We start from the raw sequence: 18,357 nt of genomic DNA, 5'->3' as shown, positions 1-18,357 counted from the left end.
ATGGCCATGGCTGTCCAAGGGGCCCACTGGCTCTACGTAAGTCCTGCCGTCATTCTGCATCCTCCTCATCACTGGGTTCTGTCTGAGGAGTGGGGACATCCCCCATAGCCAATTAATAAAATTGAGCCAATTAATTCAGTCCCCAAATATTTCTCAAATGCCATCTTTGCCAGGCCTAGCAGGGTCTCCATTTATGAAGAGGGATAGAACTCCGTCCCTGCCCTCAGTGGTTTGCAGTCTGATGGGCAAGACAAGCACACTCAGGAGCCACTATTTCTTTTTAAGGACATGATCATAAGCTCAGGAAAAGATGAAGAAGCCAGATGCTTGGAAAGAAGGTCAAGGCCAAACACCCTGGGGCTCCCCGACATCTCCAGCCAGAGCTCGGCAGGAGGGTTAGAATCTTAGCACAAAGACGGTGGCCCATCAGGTGGGGACCTCTGCCAGGTAGCTTCTGGCACTGGGTGGCTCTGAGCGGGGCTCAGAGCAAAAGTCGTGGCCTCGTGAATCACCCCTGGGTAACTGCCTCTGCACTCAGGAGAGCAGCGAGGAGCCTTCAGTTCCCAAGGTGAGCGGTTTGCAAGACTGGGCAGGGAGCGGGCGTGTGGAAGAACTGTAATCACATCAGCGTTATTGATGGTCGTAATCACATTGAAACAATTCCTCGAGGCAGGTGGGTGTGGAATCCAGTGTGTCTCCTGAGGCTTGGGCCTGAGCCACCAGGTGGGAGGACGTGGCTGGAGGTGTGGCCAGGGAACAGAGAGTTCTAGTTCAGTGTCATTGTTCAAGGAACCGTGTCCAGGTATGGTTGCAACCACAGGCTCAGATGGCTCTTGGCTTGAGCTCTGAGTGTAGCTCACCTCAGTGAGTCCATTCACCACAGCGGGTTGAACACAGGTATCAGTGGGACATGACTTCTGACTCTGTGAGGGATATGACAACTCGATACACCAACTCCATCAAGATAGAATTCATGCACAATAAAATGCAAACCATTTCAAGTATACAGTTTGGTGAGTTTCCATAAATGCAGGCACCTATTCAACACCTTCACAATCAAGACAGGAAATGTCAATAAGAATACTTTTACAATCCCTGTCTCGTGTTTCAAATAGTGATAATTTGCTATAAGATATAGAAACGTAAGCAAGATGGTCATCGATGCAAGGCAGTGAAGTCAAAGTTTCGATTGCTGGCACGGATTACAAGGGCCAGAGTCTGCAGGGGCCTTCCCTTGAGAAGTACCTGGTCCGGATACAAATATATTTAGAGCTGGAGATTCTCCATCACCCACGGAGTGCCAGGGAGAGGCAGGCAGGCACCACAAGGCTGGCCTGTCCCAAAATATCTCACCGGCCTGAAATGCCACCATGAGTCACCAGCTTGTTTAAAACATTTGGTATTCTCTCCAGAATAGCCAAATTAAAATGCACATGAATGACTAAGAGACAACCCAGGAAGCCAGTCCTCTGTTGACATGTACCCAGAGGATGGGCTACCAGATTCTGCCACGGCAGGGGAGGACAGGCCTGTTCTCAGACAAACCGGAAATCGACAAAGTAGCTCCCCGAGTCAGTCATCTCTGTCTCCTTCTAAGTTGATGAGAGAAGGATTTTTTTCCTTTAGGCCATCTCAAATTACTACATTCAGGCAAGTCCCCTTGAAAGGTTGAAATGTCCATTTTGATCCAGAGAGAGGGGAAATTTTGTCAGGAGGAGGAGTTGTTGAACAAGAGTTTGGGGAAGGCTGCATCACTGTAGAATACTAAGTCCTTTGGGTATAATCAGTATACTACAGTGACACAGCCACATCAGTGTTTATAGAAGCTCAATTCACAATAGGCAAACTATGGAACCAACACAGATACCCTTCAACAGATGAATGGATAAAGAAAATGTGGTATATATATACATAATAGAATATTACTCAGCCTTGAAGAATGAAATTGTGGCATTTGTGGGCAAATGGATGGAGCTGGAAAATATCATGCTGAGTGAAATAAGCCAATGCCCAAAAAACCAAAGGCTGTTTGTTTTCTCTGATATGTGGATGCTAATTCACAATAAGTGGCGGGGGGGTGTGACTAGAGAAAAATAGAGGTATTCTGGATTAAATAGAGGAGAGTGAAGGGAAGGGAGGGGGTCTGGGGGTAGGAAGGATAATATAATGACTTGGACATTATTATCTATGTACACATATGATTACACGACGGGTGTGATTCTACAACATGCACAACCAGAAGAATGAGAAATCATACTCCATTTATATATGATGTGTCAAAGTGCTTTCTACTGTCATGTGTGACTAATTAGAACAAATTTTTTTAAAAAGAGTTTGAGGAAAGGGCCCAACCTGGGGCCATGAGAGAGGGGGATACACAGTCACCAGGGACATGGGGCCCTGAAGGTTAGGACTATAGGTGTTTCCACTGGAAGTAAAGACTGCAGAAGCAGAAGGTCGCTGTCCTGAAATATCTAAAGGGTGGCTGGGAGGCAAGAGGATGGCTGGGGAAAGCCAGAAGGTAGCGTGAGGGAGAGCTTTCAGGAGAGGGTCTGGGTTGGCCCAGTGGGCAGTAAGATCCTACTCACTAGAGGCTAAGGCAGAAGCTGACACACCTTAACAGCAATTGGGACTCGGAGGTCCCTTCCATCACTGAGACTCTCTAATTTGTGGAGAATGTTACAGCCAGTCCTTAATCAGGCCCAAAACAACAACTACAATTGAGCAACTGCTTTGCACAAGGCATGATGGAGGAGGGAACAAAAATCATGGCCTCTGCTCTCTATCAAGCTGGAATCACAAAAGGGATAGAAGACACTCACTTGCAGAGTTCAGAAGTCAAAGATCCTGCCAGGAGTTGGAGTAGCCCAGATGGGCTCCAAGGAGGAGGTGAGATAGGAACAACCCCTGAGAGACGTGTCAGAATTCAGACAGGTAACCAGGGTGCGCACAGTGTAATCCCAGCAGCTTGGGAGTTTGAGGCAGGAGGATCGTGAGTTCAAAGCCAGCTTCGGCAACTTAGCAAGGCCCTGAGTCCTAAGTAACTCAGAAGACCCTGACTTTAAAGAAAATAGAGTTAAAGGAGGGTTGGGGTGGAAATGTGGCTCAGTGGTTAAGCACCGCAGAGTTCAATCCCTGGAACGGGGTGGGGGGTGCAGGGGGAGGAACTCAGACAGGTAGGAAGAAAGGGAGAGATAGAAAGACAGGAACGGGCAGAGGCCAGGGTGCCCAGCTGGCCAGAGGGGTGGTCTATGAAGGGACACAAAGGGATGTCGGAGACACAGCTGAGGAGATTAAGGACCCTGTCCCTAGAAGGACAAAAAGGCACAAGCCCCAGAGAGCAGGCAAGGCCCAGAATATGGCCTGGTTTCTGGGTATCCACCCCGGTGTGGAGGGAATTGGGGGAGCAAATTCCTCCCCCACCTCCAAACATGCTGCAAACCACCAGGCACAGGGCCCGGGAAGGCCTGGCAGCCCTTTCCTCCCACCCCCCATGGCCGCTGTCCCCCTCAGGGCAGTGTGAGCTGGAGAAAGACGGGAAAACCCACAAAAATCTTCCAAATAAGACAAATATGTGTTGCAGACAAAAGCCGTGCTGGGTGGGATGAGGTTTCTTTCGGTGGCTCCCCAACGGGGTGTACCCCGTCAAAAGTGGCTTGTGGCTGCCGAAAAATGCGTCATCTCCTGCTCTCAACGGCGGCTCCTTTTCTCAGTTACCCCCTAAAGAGCTCAGGCTGGGGGGTTCCCGTGGCAGGGGAATTGGGGTTCTGTCACTGTCCTCCGGGTCACACCACACGGCCCTGCTCACTTCCCAGTAGGGCCCCAAGGGCTTCTTGGAACAGGATGCCCGCTTTGGGGTGCTGAGGGGGCCATTTTAAGCTGTTCCCTTATTGCAGTTCCTGGCCGCCCCGTGTGGGTTGTGTCCAGGACACAGCTGCAGGCGGGGGTCGGAGGGGGTCTGTGCAGCCCCTCGGAGAGCCGAGGGGTGGAGAGTCAAGTGGGGCTCCCAGGGAAGCTCAGATGCCCCTGGAGGTGCCTCAGGAGGGTGGGGGAAGGGAAAGGCTCTCCCCAGCCCTCTGTGTCCCCAGTACTCCCACGCCCCTCCAGGCTCCCAGGCCCCTGGGGTTCACGTTCCATTTCTGCTCCAGTTCCATGCCTGTTAATAGCCATTGTTCAATGGAGAAAGACAAAAATGTTTTCAGTTTAGAGGTATTGTTTCGGACTTTCTCTCTGTGGGCCAAGGGCTGGGATGGGAGGCCTCCCTGGGCAGCGTGGCCCCAGGCGAGGAGACGTGGTGCTTGGCCTGGATGAAAGGCAGCGCACTCCTCTGTCTGTCTGTGCTGCATGTACCCAGGGACACACCCCAGAGAGACGCAGTGCTGCAAGAGAACAGCACCCCCAGCACAGCTGTGGCCCCATCCTCCTCCTGACCCTCCTGGCCTCCACCCCACCCCGTTAATAAATGCCCCGCTTACTTTTTTGCCTAGGCTCCCCCACCGGGGTTGAGGGAGCAGCTTCCTCTCTCTGGACCTCAGTTTCCTCATCTGTACCACGAGAGGGTACCCAGACTGCTGGGTGCAGACTCGTGTTGGAATCTAACTGCCGCCCTAACAGTGCTGAGCTATGGGACGCTTAAGAGGTGATTTGGCACAAGGGCCCCACCTGCCTCAATGGACTAATGTTGCTGGGCAGGAGTGGGCTCCTGATTCAAGGGTGAGTTCAGCCTGGTTTCTCTCTCCCCCGCCTCCTCACCCCGACGTGCCCCCACCACATTACGAGACATCCAGGAGGCCCTTGCTCATCTCTTGAACCTCTCAGGCTCCGGAGCTTGAGAAGGAAATCTGTGTTCTTTGAAAATGACCCAGTCTGTGGACTTCTGTTAAAGTAGCAGGAAATGGCCCAAGACAAAGACCCTTCCTGGCTCCATGCCTCTGGACCCCCACAGCCCTTTTTCATTCCAAGAAGTCCTGGGATTTGGCCAGGGGCTGAGGTGACGGCCATCTGAGCAATGATCCTTGAGAGCCAAAGTACCTGCCCTGACACCTTAGACTCCTTATTTCGTGGTCTGGCCTTATTTCGTGGTCTGGGACTCTGTCAATAAAGATTCACTCCTTTGGGACCATCCTTTGGGGCCTATTTCAAAAGCCATTTACAATAAATGGAAGGGACAACTGCTCCCTCCCCTGCTCACTAGGAATGACTTACAAATTCCTCGTTACAATGTTGAAGTCAGATGGCTGATCTCATGTGGGGCTGTGACAGCCCAGGATTAGTTGCTCATTGGCAGGTTAAGACTCTAGAGGTTTGACTCAAGAGCCTGGACACAGGTAACCTCCTTCCAGGAATCACCTGCTTTTTTTTTTTTTTTAAATATTTTTTATTTTTTAGTTGTGGTTGGACACAATACCTTTATATTATTTATTTATTTTTATGCGGTGCTGAGGATCGAACCCACGGTCTCCCACATGCTAGGCGAGCGCTCTACCGCTGAGCCACCACCTCAGCCGCTCACCTGCTTCTTAACAGAGGAACATCTTGAAGATTAGAGTAAATCACAAAGGAATGCATCTTGGATGGCAGGAACTTCAAGTCCTGGGACACCAGGTGGCTGGGAAGAGGACATCATCCTTGAGTGACCAGTTAGGTGCACACCCACTCAGCTTGGAGCCAGGCTGGGCCTGCTCATTGCCCATCTGTGCCCACTGCTGTGAAAATCAAGTGACCAACCTCAAGTGTTCCCTGGACCACCTGTGGGGACAGAGCTGTGTCGGCAGGTGTCTAGGTTTACAGGAAACACCAGGATAACAACCCCAGGAGGTGGAGAGTGACGTGTAGAACAGTAAGAGAGAGTGCTTAAATATGGGGAGGGGGAGACTGGGGGACCAAGAAGACAGGGGGAGTTGGAGCTGAAGGAGAACTAGTGTGAACCTGGGAGGGGAAGGAGGGGGTGAGGGTGACGGATGGTCTTCTACCTGGAGGGCCACTCAGTGGGTGCTGAGTGGTGGCATTTGAAATTGGACTGTAGTAAATGGAGACCAACCCTGAAACAGATTTAGTATCCACAATTGAAAGGTTGACCCTTTATCAAGACTTTAGATCTTAGCTAAATTGTGTGCGTTATCTTGTTTGAGCCTAGAATCATCCTAGGGTTGGATTTTATCCTCCAAAGTTTACAAAGAGGCAAGCCAAAATGTTCAGAAGGTGTGTGGAAACTGCCTAGAGCCGAACAGCTAGAAAGTGGCTGAGCTGGAAGTCGAACCCAAGTCAGTTGACTCCAAGGAATTCTGTAAGGTTGGGGCTGGGGCTGGGGCTCAGTGGCAGAGTGCTTGCCTAGCATGTGTGAGGCACTGGGTTTCATCCTTAGCACCGCATACAAAAATAAACAAATAAAATAAAGGCAGGCTGTCCGTCTACAAGGACAAAATTTTTTAAAAAAATTTTCAAGGTGACAGCCATTGGCTAATACTCCTCCTCTTCCTCTATATGAATATTTTTGAGGAATAAAGAGCATCCTTATTATTCCTGCATGTCTTCACCATTTATTTTTCATTCATCAAATAGTAATAATGGTTCCTCTCCTGCCCTAGCTTGGTGATGGCAGTAAGATAGTGTTTCCCCACCACAGTCCAGCAAATTTTTTTCTGTTAAGAACCAGGTAATAAACATTTTAGGCTTTGCAGGCCATATAATCTCTGTTGTAACTATTCAACTATGGGGAAGTCAGGCATGAACATGTAAACAAATGGATGTGACTGTGTATTATAGCCAACCATGGACCCCTTGTCCATGGTTGGCTATAATACACAATTAGGTTGAGGGGTGATATTTACGGAAAAAGTAAAAGTAACAGGTTGAGTGTATGGATCAAGGTGTGTGAGCTCTGAGATACCTAGGAGTGTCCAACTGGTGGTGAACATCCCAATAGTTTGTGGCTCAGGCAGATTATGGGGGACTTTGAATACCAGGCTGAGGAACTTACTGAGACTTTACTCTTGGGAGCAGATGTTTACAATAATGTTCCACCCACTGAGAAGACCTGAAGGTGATTTGCATGTGAGGCTTGCACCAGTACATATAGTAAATATGATGCAGCAGAGGTTAGCCAGGTTTTGGGTTCCAGGGAATTTTCTGTGAATGAATTTCACCTCCAGGTAGACCCTTACCAATTTAATTTCTTATGTTCATGCCTTGTACATAGAGAAAGCAGCTGATAAAAACATCTTTTAAAAAATAATTTGTTAAGAATTTCTTTTTGCTGATGCTAAAAAATCTCTTCTTAATTTGCTGGGTATAGCACACACACATTAATTAAAGCTTGTTAATTGTGTCACTGAAATTTCTATTATTTCCATTATGACTTTTGTCTACTTGGCCTATAGATTCCTGAGACAGTTTTGTTAAAGGTTTTGTCCAGAGACTTACATTTATTCATATGTCCTTGGTTTCTATGAGTGTTGGTTTTATATATTTTGAAGCTAGGTTGTCAGATACCTAAAGAATCATAGATATTAGTCAGGCAAAATGGTGCATGCCTGTAATCCCAGCAGCTTGGGAGGCTGAAGCAGGAGGATCACAAGTTCAAAGCCAGCCTCAGCAATCTGGGGAGGCTCTAAGCAACTTAGCAAACTCCTGTCTCTAAATAAAATATTTTGAAAAGGGCTGGGGGTGTGGCTCAGTGGTTAAGTACCCCTGGGTTCAATACCCAGTACCAAAAAAAAAAAAAAAAACCAGAAATTTTACATATATTTGGAAGATAGTAACTTTAACCAGTATAGCTTCATCTTTGTTCTTTAAATGCTTTTTTTTTTTGCCATTTAGCAATTCCATTTTGTCCAATATTAATAAACCTGCTCTATTTTTGTTATCATTTGCTCGGTACATCTTCCCTATAAGTTCATATTCAAGATGTTCATTTTATGTTTCAGTACAACTCTGTCAACAGCATATAGCAGAATTTTGCTCTTTAATAGGGAAATATTTTATTTCCTCAAATATTATTAATATTTTTAAACTTATTTGTTGTTTCATTTTTATCCTTTCCCTTTACCTTGTTATCTTCTTTTCTCTCTCTTTTCCCACTTCTGGTAACACTGATTACGTTTCAACCCCTTTAATTCACTTTGCTGATCTGGAAGTTGATTTTCCAAATCCCCATCTTCCATTGGTTACCCTTAAATTTGAATCATGTATTCTTTAACATGTGATTTTCTGTCAACGTCTAAGGGAACTCTGGCTGCCTGAGCATGCATTAACTTTCCTCCTCCTCCCCCTCTTACCACCTCCCAAGTTGAGATCATCTGGGTAGATGATAGGCCCAAATTGTTGTTTTTAAAATGTTTACTTTATGCCTCAATCATTATTTAGACTTTGATAAAAGTTTTACTAGTTTCTTTGTTCCCTACAGTTTTGGCATCCCACATCTTCCTCTTTCTTGAAATCACTATTTTTTTTTTAATTGAAACAACTCCTCTAGGAATTCTTTAAAGAATCTGAGGGTGGCAATCTTTCTCCCCGTAAAACCAAAAATGTCTTTATTTTCACTCCCACTGAATATTTCACTTCCCTTCAGAATTGTGGAGATAATGTTCTATTGTTTTTTAACATGTAACCTGATGCCAATTTAATATGTTAGTGGTGACTTGCTTTTTTTCTCTCTGGAAGCTTCTAGGCTCCCTACCCCTTTATCTTTGTTGTTCTGAAATTTCACTATAACCTGTCTAAGTTTGGGTATTTTCTTCTTGGAAAGGATCAACCTAATGTTAAATGACTTTCTTTAGCAAACTGGGAAATTTTCTTTTGTTATCTCTTTAATTATTTCCTTTCCCCATTCTCTGAAGTTCTATCCTTCTGCTATACTTATCCCATTGGTGTCTTTAAATTTTCCTCTCAGACTTTCCACTTTCCTTTTCACTGAGTTTAAGGAGACTTCTTCAGCTCAGTTTGCATAATAGCCAGATCATTAAATCAATCTCAGATCACTACTGAGTTTCAAATTTCAGTGCTGGTTCTTTTAGTAGATTTCATATTTTTTTTTATCTCTTGAAGGCAACAATTATATTCTGACTAGACTTCTTTTTTAAAAATTTGCTCTATTATCTATATTTCTTTTTTTTTAGTTGTTGATAGATCTTTATTTTATGTATTTATACGTGGTACTGAGAGTCGAACTCAGTGCCTCACACGTGCCAGGCAAGTGTGCTACCACTGAGCCATAGTCCCAGCTCCTCTGTATTTCTTTTGGTATTAATTCTTCTGGATGGTAAATTTACAGCTATGCTATCCAAAAGAGCAGCAGCTTGTTACTTAAATTTAAACTAATAAGTTAATTATTTCAAAAAGCAAATACTTCCTTTGATGCAACAACCACATTTCCAGTGCCTGATAGCCACATTTGTGTGTCTGCATACAAGACAGTTCAAACAGAGAACATTTCCATTGTCACCAAGAGTTCTGTTTGCTAGTTTTGACTTGTGGTTTTATTTTTTCCTTAATTTTCTGGTGATTCTTGGTGTTTTGCTGATCTTTCTTGGCCAGCTTCTGTTCCCTATAGCATGTCTCTGGTTACTGAGGGTGCAAGAAGGATGAGTGGTCTGCTGGCCTCACTCAAGATGGCTCCCTAGACACCTATCAAAGCGCCAGCAGCTACTTGAAGAATTGCTCATCTGCAGCCCTAACGCCTTCAGGCACATCCACTATGACCCAATGCTGAGCACCAGTGTTCATGAACACCCTGGGGTCTCCTCTAGGGGTTTAAGTCTATTGTTTAGAATCCCCCAAACCATTCCTCCCTCATAGCCACCTTCTTCATATGTAGGAGCTGTGGTTTCGTCCAGTTTTCCTTCTTTATAGCTTTGATACTGTTTATCTTAATCTCTAGGGTAGCCAACATTTCTGATCTACTTATGGTTCTCTCTTGTTTTCTCAGACCATAGTAGATTTCTTATTTTCTGTCATTTCATGGATTGAGGCAGGAGGGAGAGTCTTTTTGTCAGCTCGACCCAGACAAACTTCAACAAGGCCTCTGCACAAAGCAAACACATTTCACAACCAATGGTTGAAAACCTAGTGATTCCCCAAATTCAAGCTGGTGCTGGGCTGGCTACATTAGAATCACCCACGGACCCCATTCCTGGGGGTTTTGAGTGCACAGCTCAGTTTGAGAGTCCTTGGCGTACTAGGTAGGATGGGTAGAAAAGAAACTCAAGTACTCAAGATAGGCCATCTATTTTGCAGCTTCGATTGCAGCAATGGCCCTAAATGCCCAGAGTCTCTAACAACCAGATCACTATTTCTGTAAATGAACAGGACCCTGGGTGACTGTGGACATGGTAGTGGGGATTGTCGTAGAGAGGCCTCTTTCTGTTAGCACTGAAGGATAAGAAATTGCAAAACCTATTGGGGAGGACTCAAGGACAAGAGAGATACAATAAGTGCAATTGAATGGAATTGAAATGAAAGATTGCTCCAGGCCTCTCTCCCTCCCACAATGATATCAACTCTGCAAACCCCAGAGATCAAAATGGGGCCAGAAAATTCCCCCATCTAGAGACTTTTTTAAGAGCTTTAATTGCTATCCTACTGAGGGGCCCAACTCCAGCTTTGAGGAGATATATTTACTGGTTAGATTTGCAGTAATGATTATTATTGTTACTGTTAGGAAGAATACACCCATTGTCTCCAGTGAGCTCACGATACTACACAAACATGACCTCATTTCTCCTCTGAACCGGGCAGGTATTGTTAACTCTGTTTCCCAAAGGACACGAGGTCCATTGCCGTCCAATGCCTTGAGCAAGGCCACACATCAAGACAGGGAGGGAAGATGGAACCAGACCCCAGGCCTCTCCCATTTGGGTCCCAGGGTGACTCGCACTGCTCTAGGCTCATGTGTCTGTCTGGATGATCCCTTGACTTTCTTCTGGTCACAGAGCTAGTTTCAGGGGAACAAAGCAGTCAAAGTCAGCAATATAAGATACCAAGGGGAGAATAATCATTACCTTTCAGAAGTTCAGCTGAGTCCAGGCTCTGGGCTCAGCCATCAAAACTTTTCCTGGTTTCACAAGTTTCTAGCTGATTTCCCTCCCACTTCCTCAACAATTCAGGGGACTTGGATGCTTTACCCCCTGGATCCACCCAGACTGGAAATCATAGCCATACCAGACTTATCTACTCTATGACAAGTTCTGCTGCCTCTAGGTCCCTTGGCTTAATTCCAGTACACTGTGGCCACTGTGCTATTCTTTTGGCCTAAACTTCTAGTATCTTCCAAATGTTGTCCCACAACACATTTTGCTCTTCCTGCCCTCCACCCTTCTGACTCAAGCTTCATGCTTCACTGTGCCTAAGAGAGACTTCGCTTGACCTTCCAGAACACTCTCTCTCTCTTCCTCTCCCCCCTACCACTCCCCTCTCTTTCAGATCCTGCTGCCCTTATTCATTTATTCCACATATAACTATGGAGGGCCTACTGGGTAGAACAGGTGGGTAGGAGATGATGGGGTGCAACAGTGAACATGCTAGACGTGGCCACTGCTCACAGGGACTTTACATTCTATGGGTGGAGACAGGAAAAACAAAAGTAAATCATTTAGTAAGTCAAATATTTACAAGTTGTCCTAAGTGCATATGAAATGGCCTCCAAATAAATTCCAAAGAAATTAAGTCCTCCCAGACACATTCCAAATCTCCCCAAGTCTCTGCATCTTCGACCCTGTCCAAGAAGGAGCTTGCTGGGTATGTCAAAAAGGTTCTCTCCTGGCCACAGGATGAGAGTAGACAAGAGCAGAAGGGAAGAGTATAGGACTGGAGAGGGAGACAAAGCTAGACCACACAGGGCCTTGATGTTCACAACTAGCAGTTGCTCAGAACAGTGAGAAGACATTGTAGGATTCTATCCAGGGAGTAGCATGATCTGACTTATGCATTAGACCAAGATCTTTTTTTTTTTTTTGGTACCAGAGATTGAACCCAGGGGCACATAAACCACTGAGCCATATTCCCAGCCCTTTTCATATTTTATTTTGAGATAGGATCTTGCCAACTTGCTTAGGACCTCACTAAATTGTTGAGGCTGGCTTTGAACTCGAAAATCTCCTGCCTCAGCCTCCTGAACCACTGGGATATAGGTGTGCACCACCGCACTCGCTGACCAAGATTCTTTTTTTTTTTTTTTTTTTTTTGTAGTTGTAGATAGACACAATGCCTTTATTTTATTTATTTATTTGAATGTGGTGCTGAGGATCGAACCCAGTGCCTCATACATGCTAAACAAGTGCTCTGCTGCTGAGCTACAGCCCCAGCCCCTGACTGAGATTCTTAACAGGATGGGAAGAGACAAGGGGTTGCACTTTTGCTTGCCTCCCCTAGGGGACATTTGACAACACCTGGGGACTGTTTTGGGGTTGTCACAATTGGTGGGGAGTGGGATCTACTGGCTTCTAGTAGGTAGAGGCCAGACATGTTGAAGTTCCCACAATAGGCTGATCCCCAAACAAATGTCACTGACAGGACAGCCCCTCAAATACCAATAGTACTGGGGATGTGAAAGCCAGCTTTAGGATGACCTTGGCTACCACATGAAGGACATATTTTGGGGTGTCAAGAGAGAGATTAGGGTGACCACCTGGAAAGCCATTTAAATTAACTTTATTTGGGCTGGGGATGTGGCTCAGCGGTATCGCGCTCTCCTGGCATGCGTGCGACCCGGGTTGGATCCTCAGCACCACATACAAACAGAGATGTTGTGTCCGCCGAAAACTAAAAAAAATAATAATAAATATTAAAATCCTCTCTCTCTCTTTAAAATTAATTAATTAATTAATTAAGTTCATTTGGTCTGGGTTTGTGGCTCAGTGGTAGAGTGCTTGCCTGGCATGTGTGAGGCACTGAGTTCAATTCTCAGCACCACATACACATAAACAAAATAAAGGTCCATTGACAACTAAAAAAATATATTTAAAATAAATAAATAAATAAGTTAATTAACTTCATTTACCTAGTGCATTGACCCACCTGAGCCTCTCTCTGTGTGCTGAACCTTATTCTCCCAGAGTCTCTGCTTTCTCATATTCCAAGAAGCCCCTTTCCATTTTACCCAGGGTCTTCTGGAGATGATGCTAGAACCTAATAAACAGTAAGGCTGGGGTGCAGGGGAGAAGGCCTTCTGAGGTACGTTGCAGAGGCCACATGCTCTGTGAGGGAGAACCAGGGGTGATAGACACCAACTCCAAGTGTGCTCTCTTCTCCACGGTCATGGCCAGCTCCATTCAACCCAGCTCCTGCCAGCTTTGCACTTCCCCCTCTCTCCCCGACCCACCCCCAGCTTGGGGCCTGGACGGGGCCACAGATCTGGGCACCAAGGCATGTGGTGCCCGTACTTTAGCACATTTGTGAGTATTTTCATCAGCATGTGAACCTATCATTTTCGGCCTCAGCATATAAATCAACATGGAGTTAAAGGGCTTTCCTCTTGCTGTTCCCTGAACTTGAGGTTGGTTTTAAGATTTAGGAAGCACATGATTGAGTTGTGGTGACGATGGGAGGTCTGGGAATGAGGAAATGTCTCCAGGGGAGAGGAAGGTATCTCTTTCAGGGCAGGGAGGCAGTTTTGTGTGCCCGGTTAGGGTGTTGGAGGTAGGGAAGGAATGGAGGAAGATCAACAGGAGCTAATTTAAGGCTAATTTGGAATCAAAAGCCTGCGCAAGACTTTACCCGATGGAGCTCACTGGGACCTGGGTACCAGGTATTCCTGGTCAGCCCAAAGCATCAGATCTTGTTAATGGGCCAATAAAAATTAGGGGGACAAAGGCCAAGCCCTGGCAACTCAAATGAGTCTCTTCTGTGACAGGGAGCAACCTTGTAAAGAGCTGTAACTGAGCAAATGGAGGGATCATTGCATTTCATTAACTTTAATAGTGCTCGTTAGGTTGGCTTCCAAGGGCTGTGGGACAGGAGGGAAAGCCAGAGCCATCCTCGGGGCTGGGGGACGGGCGGCTCTCATGGGCTCCCTGCACCCCCAGCACTGAGCTGGAAGTAGCTGCTTGTTCCCCCATAGGCTCCCCGGCCCAGCACGATATCCTGCTGTCCCGGCAAGGAGCCTAGGCCTCAGGGACTAATTCTTTCCTGCCAGGGTAAGGAAAGATGGGGCAAAGAGCTTGGGTAAAGCATCTCCAGGCTTGGGCAGGTCACCCATCTCTGAGCACCCACATAGAGGCCCTTCCTAGGAAAGTCAAAAGTCCATGGCCAATGTTCCAAGCCCCCATGAAAGGATCCTACCAGCCTGGAGCCCAGCCCGGGGACCATTGTCAGTGCTGTTCAGCCACACCCCTGTCCTCCTCCTCCTTACCCCAGACGTGCTCAGTGCCAGAAAAGCAGAAAACAAACAAACAGGGCCAGCAAAAAACACATCACCAAACAAACCCGCCTCACATTGTCCTCTGTGGTCGGCCAGGGCCTGGAGCCAGAGGCCACTGGCCTGGAAAAGCCAAACAGTGCCTCATGCTCAGGCCCCTGCGCACAGCCTCCTCCCCGGGGCCTCCTTCTCCTTCCTCCGCTCCTCCTTCTCCGCTTTTTCTTCTGTCCACAATTTCCCTCCCTATATGTCCCCTTCCCCCTCTTCTCCTTTCTGTTCTCTTCCTGTTGCTCATGATGAGACAGAATCACTAAAAATCACTATGTGGATAACGCCAATCCATGCTGCTACTTAAAAAAAAAAAAAGTCCCCAGGGTTCCCAGAGCCTATGTGACAATGTCAGTCCCCTGGCATCCTACCAGAATAGACTGCATTGTCCAGCCCCACCCGCTTTTCAGATCTTCCTCCCGCTCCCTTAAATGCCCATCTCTTTTTGAACCCTAATTCCTTGAAGACATCCCCCTCCAAGCCCTGGCTCACCTTCTCCTTGCCACCTAGAAAGCCCTCACCATTTTCCCCCACTCCATGTATGGGGACACTGTGTATTTTCCAAAGCCAGCTTTAAACCCTTTCTTCCTCCGCAGAGTCTAAGCCTCCAGATGGAATTAATCTGTCTCCTTTATGCCACCATTAGAATTTTATGTTGGCACTTCCATATTTGGACATTCACCACATTCTGCCTTTTATTCTAATTATTTTGATGCAAATTTCTTTCTCCTACCAAATTACAAACTTGAAAGGAGAACCGGTGCCATCTTTGAATCTCCACATCCTTGAAGTCCCTGGTCTGTGGTAAGTGCACAATAAAGGTCAAAAGAGTAAAAATCGAAATCTATGGTTGTAAAGAAACACAGTCAATCAACTCCACATCTCGGATTCACTAATGTGCATGTATCTCATTTATAAAAATGTCTTTTGCAACTTTGTTTGAGCCTCTGGGTTCCTTGAGGAGGCTCCATGAGGTCTGACTTCAGGATTTCACCAGGGGCTGGAGGATGGTATGTTAGATGGCGGCACCTACTGGTGAAGGCTGGAATTACAATTAGGATCAACCTAAGAGAGCTCTTCCTAGTCTTCTGCCCAGACCCTGTCTCAAGTCCTTGCTACCAAGAGCTTGTTCCTCCACTAGAGCCCTAAGGCTGATCAAGGGGTGGAAAATCACTGAATTAAGATAAGGGCTTCTGGAAGGGATTTATTTTCTCTAACATACAGCAACTTCCTGCAGATTAAATTTTGCAGGACCAGACCAGGCTGCCAAGGAATCTCAACCAAATGGTAATATCTCTCAGTTTTGCCACATCAGCTAAGAGAAGGATGCATGGCATGAGGAAGAGAAATCTCGTGCCACTAAATGGAGGTAAAGGTTTGTAAGGATGCAACACTCCTCACAAGCACATTGCTGGCAAACATTCCAACAACCCTTTCCTTATTGCAAACTTTCAGCTTCTTCTAGAAGGATTTTTCAGGCCTATAGGAGCCCTTCTCCAAAAATAGACTAGAAGCTATTGAGTAACTGGGCTTTGTTTTACAGCAATTCACTTTATGCTCTATTTGAAGCTAGTTCATCAATGCTCATCCATACCTTGAACTTTGCCTCATCCTTTCCTTAATCCAAGATACCTGTGGCAGGAAGAAAGGGTATTGGCAGATGGAGAAGTCCTACTCTGCCTCTCCATCTTTTCCTCTGTGAAAGTGGAGACCTCAGGGAGGACAGTCATAAAGAAACAAGGCTGGGGAGGGAAGCCATGTCAGATGTCAGCAGTTCACGGTGAGTGTTCCTATAGCCCTCTCCTCCACCACTCATGACACATTCGTTAAGGCTTCAACTGATAACCAAAGTTTTAAGTGGCAAAGGCTTACTCTTGACACCTTCTCTCACAGGGATATTTGTATTGGGGGCCAACAAGCACTCAAAGGAGTGACTATCTAACAACAAAATTTTAAGCATCAGTAGGAAAGATCTTTGATGAGGTGGTAGAGAATCCTCTCGGGCCCCAGGCTTGTCACTCGGGCTTCTTCTTGCCCACTCACCTGCTTTTGGCTGCCATCATTCAATTCTCCAAACCTTTGGGGGAGATCCTGAGATCTGGCTTGGAAGGTTCTAGCTCTTGATCTTTGTCTTCCAGATTCGGAGAGTGTCTGGCTAGAGTCTCCTCCTGGGTCCTCTGTATCTCCCTAATGTTTCATAAGCCTGGGGTTTCCACACTGGTCCTCCATTCAATACCCTCCGCCTGCCTCCAACAATCTGAACCATCCCCAGACTCGGGGGAGGCAGAGGGGCTGTGTCAGGGAATGCTCTCCCTCCTCTTGGTAGTCCCATGAACTCCCCATCTCCTCATTCTTTCAGCCATTCAGCAAATGTTCATTGAACACCACGTGTGCCAGCCATGTGTTTGGGGCTTAAGGATACAGTAGTGACCACATGGATCCTTCCCCCAAAGGTTTGACAGACTAGTGGACAGATGATAAACAGACCATTACAGTACAACATGACCAAGGCCATCATGGGAGTAGATTTCAAGGACCACCAAGCTCTAAGTCTTCTGGGGCAGTAAGGTGACTCCATAGATGATGTACCATTTTAGCTGAATTTTAAAGAGTAGTTGGCTTTCCAGTGAATGGGACATAGTACATTCCAGGCATGCTGTGGCTAGGGTATGGAGAAATGAGGTCAGAAGAGAAACATGAAGTGTCATTGGCGAGAGAGGCAGGGGACTGGCACAGAGGGGGCCACGTGTGCCATGCTAAGGAATTGAAACTTAACCCTATTGGGCAATGATCCACCAGAGACGCAGCTGTGCCCGAACTGTGGCGACAGCAATAGGCATGGAGAAGAGGAATGGATCTGAAGGCATTTTCAGAAGTCTCAGCCTGTTTAAGGACTTGGAAACCCTCTGAATGAATAATTTAACCTCAAGATGGGAATCACAGGAAGAGGATAGGGCAGAGGAGAGGGTTGAGAGGAACCCTGAGTTGGGTTAGGGGTAAGTTCAGCTCCACAACTTGAAAAATATCACTGGAAACACAATCCATCAGTGAACAGAAATGTAGGATGGATAGAAAAAAGAGAGTCAGAACCTAGAGCTACAGATCTGCAAGCTGGACATACAGAATGGGAGTTAGAAGGAAAGTGGACTCAGGGATATCAGTTTGAGGGTTATCAGCAGATAAGTGGTTGCTGAAGCCATTAGCCCCTCCCCCACCACGTGCTATGCACCTGCGCCACACCTTGAACCTGCACTGTACCCAATTTTCCCCTTGAGTCAGCCTCAGCGACACTCCAATAGTCAGGACAGGTTGGGATTTTATCCTCTCAATTTTCAAAATAAGGGAGGAGAGCTGGAAGAGATGTAAACTGAGGATGTAATCTCAGGATCTCCTGATAGTCTTTCCACCACCCTGGCTGTGGGTCAGCCACGTAGAGTGAGCAGGGAAGATATCCAAGCTGCGTCGCTCAAACCCTCCGGCATTGGAAAAGCCAGCACAAGGAGAGCCAGCAGGAGATTTGGGGAAAGAAAAGGCTCCAAGAAGGAAAGAAAAATGTTCAGAGGCCCCGATGACACAGACAGGTCAAGCTAGATAAGGAGCGGGCAGGCAGCCCCGGAAATGGAGATGTGGGAGTCACTGGAGACCTTGGGGCAGGGTGTCAGAGGGGGCCTAGGCCAGGCTACACTGAGGTGAGAGGTGAAAGGAAGTGGAGAACTGGAGCCAAGGAGTAGGCATGCTCCTCCTAGAAGTCTGGGAGCCTGGAGAGATGGAGGGTCTGGGTTGGGGTGTCGTTGTATTTAGGATGCTACTGATTATACTGTGTTTATAAGAGGAGGTGAGAGGTCCAGAGGGGAGGAGATCACAGATGGAGCTCATGTATGTGGTGTTGGCCTTGGCCAAAAGGAGGGACCCCTCTCTCAGAAGTGGAGGGAGGCTGGGCTCAGTGGCACACACCTGTA

The sequence above is a fragment of the Ictidomys tridecemlineatus genome, chromosome 8 (assembly GCF_052094955.1).
Source record: "Ictidomys tridecemlineatus isolate mIctTri1 chromosome 8, mIctTri1.hap1, whole genome shotgun sequence".
NCBI classification, from domain to species: domain Eukaryota; kingdom Metazoa; phylum Chordata; class Mammalia; order Rodentia; family Sciuridae; genus Ictidomys; species Ictidomys tridecemlineatus.
The sequence above is the reverse complement of the archived record's forward strand: the minus strand, read 5'-3'. Positions refer to the sequence as shown.